Below are 8156 nucleotides of genomic sequence, written 5' to 3'. Positions count from 1 at the left end.
ATGGTATAGTACCTTTGATGGTTCATGTACTCTTGTGCTCCTTGTGGAGATCAAATTATGGGCCACTGAGAGCCCTAGTGCAGGTTGGGAACCCCATTGTCTCCAAGACAGCAATTATTTCAGGAACATCGTTTATGCCAACCTCCTTTGAGTAAGCACAGTTCTGATTGCTTCAAAAACCTCCACAACACCCACAGTTGATTTACCAAGACTATACTGGCTTGCCACAGACCTGTAAAACAGTCTTGAGTAGCCAGCTTCCAGATGGCTATAGCGACCCACTTCTGGAGTGGCAGGTCTCCCTCATGCATATGTCCCGTCACTGTAGGCAAGCTCCACGAATGTCTGCTTCTTCATGCAAATTCTTTTTGCATGCACATTTAGCCCTGTTCCAGAAGTGCCAGTCCACCTATGGGGAAACTGCATAGGCGGACAGGCCTATGGCAACAGGCATGAGCTGCACCAACTGGGTCACAGATGCCACGGCTGTACCCGCCTCCACCTCCAAAATATCCACTAATGTCTCACCAGTGCACTACCTGATGCCTGAAACAGCTGTGAAAGTGGAAACAGGGGTTCCACCAGTTGCAGAGAGCAGATACAACTAAAAAAAAACCAGTTCAACTCGATGTGTTAGCAATCTAAGAGCATTTCCAGTCAAGTGCCACAGACAATTTCTCCCACAATACATCATGAACCAAGCCCTAGAGTGGCTACAGCTAGCAAGGATGCTAAGAATCCTGGGATATACACACAGCAATCATAGAATCTGACTTATATCTGTGTACCACAGTATGGACATGCTAACACAGATCTCAGACTCATATAGCAATGCAATGTGCATGTTCAAGCACAAGCCTGGAAAGAACAAGTCTGCAGGTGTGGGTCACATGGACCCAGGTTTACTATGCAGTGCAGATATACTCTTAAGCTTTGCAATACTGAGTAGACTAATGCCCAAATACCTTTAAAAATCTAGGCCCTTGTCTCCTGCTTTATTCTTTTAAGGCTAGATTCTGTCATCCTTGCCAGTTCCAATGGGACTACTCAGAAGTAAGGGAATACTCAACATGAGTACAGGCAGAAAAATCTGGCACTTAGTGATTTCACATAGGCATCACAGTCACTTTCATGGTGATGTATTCAAGCATCAGAATCCTGGATTGTCGCATCACCTAATGTGTCAGAGAGGAAAAGAAGGTTTTTTAAAAAATATTTGTATGTTTATCCATTATTAGTTAGTGATCTGCAATGCTGGTAATGTAGGGTAGGATTTTCAAAAGTGTGCAGCATTAGCTTCACCCTGCTCCTATTAAAGTCAGTGGAAGTTGACTTCCATGGGAGCAGAGTCAGACCAATACTGAGCTTTTTTGAAAATCCCATTCATAATACAGAAGAACATAGCAGTATAATGGGATTTAGAAAAACATTTTTTTAGTCGTATATGGCTAAATCCTTTATATGGGCTGCCCTTTAAAAAAAAAATCAAACAGTGACCTAAATAAGCAAAGCTTACTTACAAATGAAATTTATCAAAATTAACACTTAAAAATCATTGTAAAAAAGCAAAGAAGCAGAAGTTGTATTTTTTTCCTTAACAAAAAAAGCATTCTGTGATGTCATGTCGATATTCTGGCAAAAAGCATCCCTGGCATTGCCATGGTAAGTGCAGAGGACATTTTATGAACATATTTCAGTGAAGAAAATAGAGTATTCATATTGGGAATGCCTGTTTTCCACTTGTGTGCTCCTCCAGCACATAACACTAAGAACACTTGCTAACAAGCTGCTTCTCAACATTCTGCCATTAACTCTGGGAAAAATGAAAGCACCACGCTAAATTATTTGATGGTAATTAAAAACCTGAATAATTCAATATGCCAATATTCCAATTTTCTGTGGCTATTCACAGTTGTATATAGCATATTATACCTACTTATTTCAAGGTTTTCTTGGAAACTTGTTCCATTACAGAAAGAGAAGCTTCAGGAGCTGATTGTGATGCTACACCCCATATTCTTCATAGAAATATTGTTATGTTATGAATATTGCATAACTAAGCTGTGTTTTCTGCAAGATTGGTCATGTAAAGCATCTCTGGAAAGGTTATCTTTTACTGAATATGATTATCCTATTTGTATACATGTATCATTTCTGTATCTGAAGTTAGGACTATTGACTATGTAACAGCTACAACTATGATTACACCTGTGAAATACTCACTAGACAGTATGTAATCAGCCTGGATGGGTCCTTAGGGAAGACAATGGTTCTCTGAAGATGCTGATCTCTCATCTTCCTGGAGTTCCTTCCAGGGGATGTTACAAATAAACCTTGTCTCATGATTGCTTCAACATTGCAAGATCATGTGATGATGTTTTACGGGGAGACTTTGGCAAACCAGTCAAGTGCCTGAAACCACTATGGCTTATTGTTAAAGACAGCCTAGTCAGCAAGCTGTTAAAAGCAAGTCTCAGCTTGCCCAAAGCAGGAGGGGAGGGGGATTTAGGGTGCCACCGAAAGGGCTGCTTGACCCCGCATCTTTCCTGATAAGAATCATGTTAAAATTGCTGATACATGCGTTTTCAAAGAGCCGGATATGCCCCAGGAATGTCTGTTGAGGTCTCAAGCCTGGAAGTTCTGGAAAAACCCACATCTGGTTAATCAATAATCAGAAGGAACCTCTGGCTTGAAACTGCTTACTTAACAAGGTTTCTTTAATTACTAATGTACAAATAGGGGAAAAAACTTGAGACGAGGGGACTCGTTTCGGGACTGACTTCGTCCTCTGGATGCATCTTGTGTTCCCCAGCGGCAGATGGGCTGCCGCTGTATCACTTGAAAGACACACTCAGCTTTGGTAATTATCAAGGGTTGAGGGTATTTTACTAACTTGTGGACGTATGTAAGTGCTTAAGACTAAGTTTAGCTTTAAGTGAAAGCACTCGTGTTGTTCTGTTTGTGCCAGACATCTATCGGTCGGATGGCCATGTCTCCCCTAATTTATTTCCTGACACCTCCTCGCATAGAGTAAAATTACCAAGAGCTTTGGGTTGAAAGAACCCTGGGTAACAGTGTCACCTAGTACAGAGTACGACGTTGGACATTGCTGGTATTTTTCCACCGGAGACAATGGATTCCAGCCTTATGTAAATTCTATTTAAGGCTGGGTGGGAAGTGAGTTAATCTTGGCTCTTCTCCACTACCTCCCCGCCCAAGAAGGAAGACTGCCGAAAACACCTGAAGAAACAAAGGAATTAAGCTGGGGAAAGGCAAGAGTTGAGTCCAGGCTGAGGCAAGGGTCTAGCCTGTGAAGAGAAATAACTGGAACTCTGAGCTGCAGAAACTCTGCAACCTGCCTAAAACATTTATGGTGAGAAATTACTATTTGTAACCTGTTTCTTTGGTGTATTTAGCTTCCTTTGTGTGTTTTGTTTTATTTGCTCAGTAGTCTGTTTGGTTCTGTTTGCTATCCCTTATAAAAACTTAAATTTACTTTTTGTAGTTGTTAAATTTATTTTTTGTTTATTCCAAAACCCAGTTTGTGCAATTCATAACTGGGGGAGAAGGGCTGTGCATATCGTCCTCCACATTGAGAGAAGGGGCGATTTTTATGAGCTTATGCTATATAGATCTCTATATGGTACAAGACATCATAATTTTGGGTTTACAACCCAGAGGGTGTACGTACAGGAATGCTGGGCATTCCTCTAGCTGAGTCCTCTCACAGAGAGCTGATTGCAAACTGAGATTCTACAGCTAGATGTGTCCCTACCCATGGGTGTGCTGGAAAGGGGCTTGAGAGCATGTCACAGCAGCACAGAGTAAGGGAAAACCAGGCTGGTAGGACAGGCAGGCTCAGTGGGACCCGAGCACATCTGGTGGCACCTTGAAAGGGGTGGGTCCCAACCCTTCAAACTGATTTCTTCCCCTTTTACCAGCTAGGTTGAGTTGGATCACTTGATGAGTCTTTTCTAAGGATGTTGGTATAACACTTGTTCCATATCCACACTCTCATTCCATCCTCACATTTGCTATCTATCCATCATTTTCTTGGCTGTACTCTAGTTCTTTGCCTACAAACTCTAGTCTCAAATGCCCCCCTAACAGAATCCCCTTCATCAATCTGTTGAACATGACCATACCATCTTGATCTCCTCTCTTGCAACTTCTCTCTGATACCACAGGCCTTTTTCTTACTCTTGATGACATCATTCCATATGTGGTCTAGCAAAATCATCCCCTCACTGCCCTAAACATCTCATTTCAACAGCTTCAACTCTTCTCAGTTGCTTCTCTTTGGTTGCCCATGTCTCTGACCTGAACAGAAGTGGTCTCACATGGTTTGGTATAGTTGTCTCTTAAGTAATCTGGACATCTGTTTACCATAAACCACTGCACTTGCCTTGTGCCAGACTTCCCCCACTCAGCAGCCTTGCTTGCAGTTCTCTGTTGATTTCTCCATTTGCTGCTAACCAGTCCCCAAGGTCCTTAAACATTAGAAACCCAGTGTAGGAGCTGGCCCTTGATGTTGATGTTCATCTGTCTTGACTCCATGCAAGTCACTCACATGACTTCATTCTTTTCTTTACTTGATTTGAGGCCATAGTTTGTTAGTTCCCTTCTGGAGTTGGTAACTCACTTGGAATATCATTATGAAAAAGGTAATTTATTTAGTTGTATAGGAGGGGAATAAGTGCAATATTCAACTGAATTCATTGCCCTAGTTACCATAGGAATATTTTCAGTTCACAAAAGGCACCCAGAATGTTGAGTTAGCAACTGATTACTGGTTCTCCAAAATCTTTCTAAAGTTCAGGTTAGTCTCAATAATCCAACAGGTGACAAAAATCCTAAAACAACTACAAAAATGTTCTCAAGCTCTTAAAATGAAGAGCTTTTGTTTGCAATGACCCAAAGAAAAAAAGGGGACAATCTTCCAAGCTGGATCTTCCTTGTTCAGCTGAGTAGTTCAAGAGGAATCACATGGCTGGGGGTTAGCAGCTAGTCATTTTCCTTGGCGAGGGTCCACTAACATTCTGGGGCCAAACATGGCCACATCTCCTCTCTGGGTCAGCAGCTAGTCCCCTAAATGAAAAGCCTGTTAAATTCTAATTGTAAATACCTTCCAGAATTAAAGATATCCCACAACCCCAACTATGAGGAGAGAAGCTGTGTGTACAGAGGTTGTATCAAATAGACTGCCAAAAAGGAAGAATGAAGATTCTTCGTATTTTGCCATCACACAGAAGACAGCTTGATTTAAGAAGTGATAAGAATCAAATTAATAAGCTGATAATTTTCACTAATTTTTCTCTCCTTCCACATTATCTATGCAGTTACAGTTAATGTTGGGTTGTAGAAGAGTATTACACACTCTAATGCACATACTGCAGTAGTATAAAAGAACATGGTTAGAAAAGAAAAAGATCATTTCAGTGTACAGTCATGTTACATTGGCCTAAGAGCTGGTCATTCTTGTAAGCTAAGCAATATCAGGCCTTGCCAGGAGCCCTCCTAGGAAAATGCACATTCTGAAGCAGCAGATGATGAGTCAATACAGAACTAAACCAACATCCTGTATGATGTTGCCTTCCTCAAAGAGTCTTCTCACTGTTAAAAGTGTAAAAACATCCCTGAGAAAGCTGACTGGAGAACATGCATGATGAAGATATATGTAAAACCTGTGCCACTGACAGAGGTGGGGATTTTTATTAATTATTTAGCTGTTTGTTTTTGTTAGAGTATCTGTTTAGCTCAAATGGCAGAACAAACAGCTAGGGGAAATACTGTTAGATTCAGGACTCTGGGAAAGCTCTAGTCCTCCACAGTTCCAAGAAAGCCTCTAGAAAACAGGGAAAATAAAACCTGAAAGTTGAAAAACAAGCTAAAATGTTAACATGCAACAATTTTGACCTCAATGCATCATAAAGGGCACAGGTGTCTGCCTCATCTGGAAGGAAACTGGGACTTGTGTTTTCTCCTGTCATCCTTGGAATATTTCTTTTCAATTTTCAAGTTTTTAAAGCATTTTCAGCAAAAACATTATTTTTCAAAACCAGAGATGGCAATTAGGCTCCTAACTCCCCATGACCAAAATGCCATTTGTGTCTTTGAAAATCTTTTATCAATGTAATTTCCAAATAAACAGCAGCATAGTCTATCAGATAGAGTACAGGCCTTGGAGCTTGAAGACATACCTGCTATTCTCTGCTCTGTGGGTTGCTTGCTGTTTGACCTTGTGTAAATCATTTAATCTCCGTTTGCCTCTTTTCAGCCTCTCCTTCTGTTAAATGAGGACAGCCACTTTCTATTTCACATGGGTGTTTGAGGTTTAGTTGTTTGTGAGTGCTTTGAACATCTTGCACATAAAGTGCTATGTAAGTATAAAGTATATTATTAAGTAGTAACAGATGCAGAGGTATCTGAAAAACAGTATACTTAACGGTGAGTTACCTGTACATGTGTCATTTCAAGTGAGAATGTATTCTGTTTTGCTTTGGCCATTCAGGACAGGACACTTCCCATCACGTTAATACTTCTGAATTTGAGGAATGCTCTGAGATTAAGCAATACATTAAAATTTCCTGATCAAATGCCAAAACCCCCCATACATGAATAGGAAATAGATATCAGTAATTACAGTACAGACTTCATCTGTTTCAAAACCCCTTGCTTCAAAGAACAAGTATTAACTGGACAGACACTCCTTCACAAATTAGAGGTTGCAAAGACTTATTACACACCATATTTATCTTTGAAATTTATCCAACAGAATCAAACCAAAAAAGGTAGCACTTTCTAATTTGAAAAAGATGTTACAGATTATAGTTGCAGGCAAGAAACTATTAAATCTACTACATCCCTATATGCATTTTTTTTATTTGTCTCAGAAGCTGTTAACTGAGTTTAGGAGCACAGGAGTGTAGTGCTACCTGTATTAGTATGATGTTTAAACTGATAAAATGCACCCTTTGAAGTTGCACTATTACTGGAATCAAGAGACAAAATTTTGTTCTTATTAGACATCAGAACACAATGGAGATGAGATACATGGCTTTGGACTAGTGCCAGGTGTATTTTGTGGGAGAAAATGGGTGGAGGAAGAACAATGATTTCCAAGGGGATGAGAAATTTATAAGGTGAGATATGATTGAGGTGCCAATTGCAAAATCTCAGTACAGTGGGAGTGAAGTGGGATTGAAGTAGTTGGAAAGGGGTCATAGGTAGAGGGTCACCAGATCCCATCTTTAAGGTTGAGATCTCCACAAGAGGTGAATGACTGAGATATTTCTTATCCTACAATGTAAAATCTTTGGAGCAGGGATTAGCTATTGGGTATGTGTTTGCACAGTGATTAGCACAACAGGGCTATGATCTATGACTGGGTGCCCTGAGGCCTTACTGTAACACTAACAATTGTTCTGGTTTATCTGTGGAAGAGTATTTCCATTTTCAAAATGATCGTTGCTGTTTATGCTGGACAGTCACACTTGGGAATGCAGCTACACCTTATCAAATGACTCTCCGGGTGTCAAAGAGGACTTAAGAGTCACTGCTGAAACTTAGGGATATGGAGTTTTGGTAGGGAAAAAACTGAAGGACCCAAACCTCTGAAGCAATACTTCCTGAGGTAGGTTGATTAGGCAGAAAGTTTGTTTCCTAGATGCTGGCCAGGCCCACACCACTTCCTGCAGCTCCCACTAGCTGGGAACAGCAAACCGTGGCCACTGGGAGCTCCGAGCGGCTATGCTTGTGGACACTCAGTTAAACAAAGCATCTCGCAGCCCGCCTGGGGCTTACCCTGGACAAGCCGCAATCAAGTTTGGAAACCCTTGTGTTACACCTTTCTCTGCTAGACTGAAGAGCCCATTATTAAATATTTGTTCCCCATGTAGGGATTTAAAGACTGTGATCAAGTCAGCCCTTAACGTTCTGTTAAGCAAAACAGACTGAGCTCCTTGAGTCCATCACAATAGGCATGTACTGGTCACCTGTTTTCCCAAGCTTTTGAAAAGGTCAAAGGGCAGATGGATCTGGGATGTTTGGATATTAATAGTCCTGGTGTTTTATTACAGTGAGTGATGAAATGATGGGGAACACATTTTTTTCTACTAATCTAATCTTAAACAAAACATACATTTTTTGTACATATA

Source organism: Chelonoidis abingdonii, chromosome 15, assembly GCF_003597395.2.
Source record: "Chelonoidis abingdonii isolate Lonesome George chromosome 15, CheloAbing_2.0, whole genome shotgun sequence".
In the NCBI taxonomy this organism is placed as follows: domain Eukaryota; kingdom Metazoa; phylum Chordata; order Testudines; family Testudinidae; genus Chelonoidis; species Chelonoidis abingdonii.
This window is presented reverse-complemented; position numbering follows the sequence as displayed.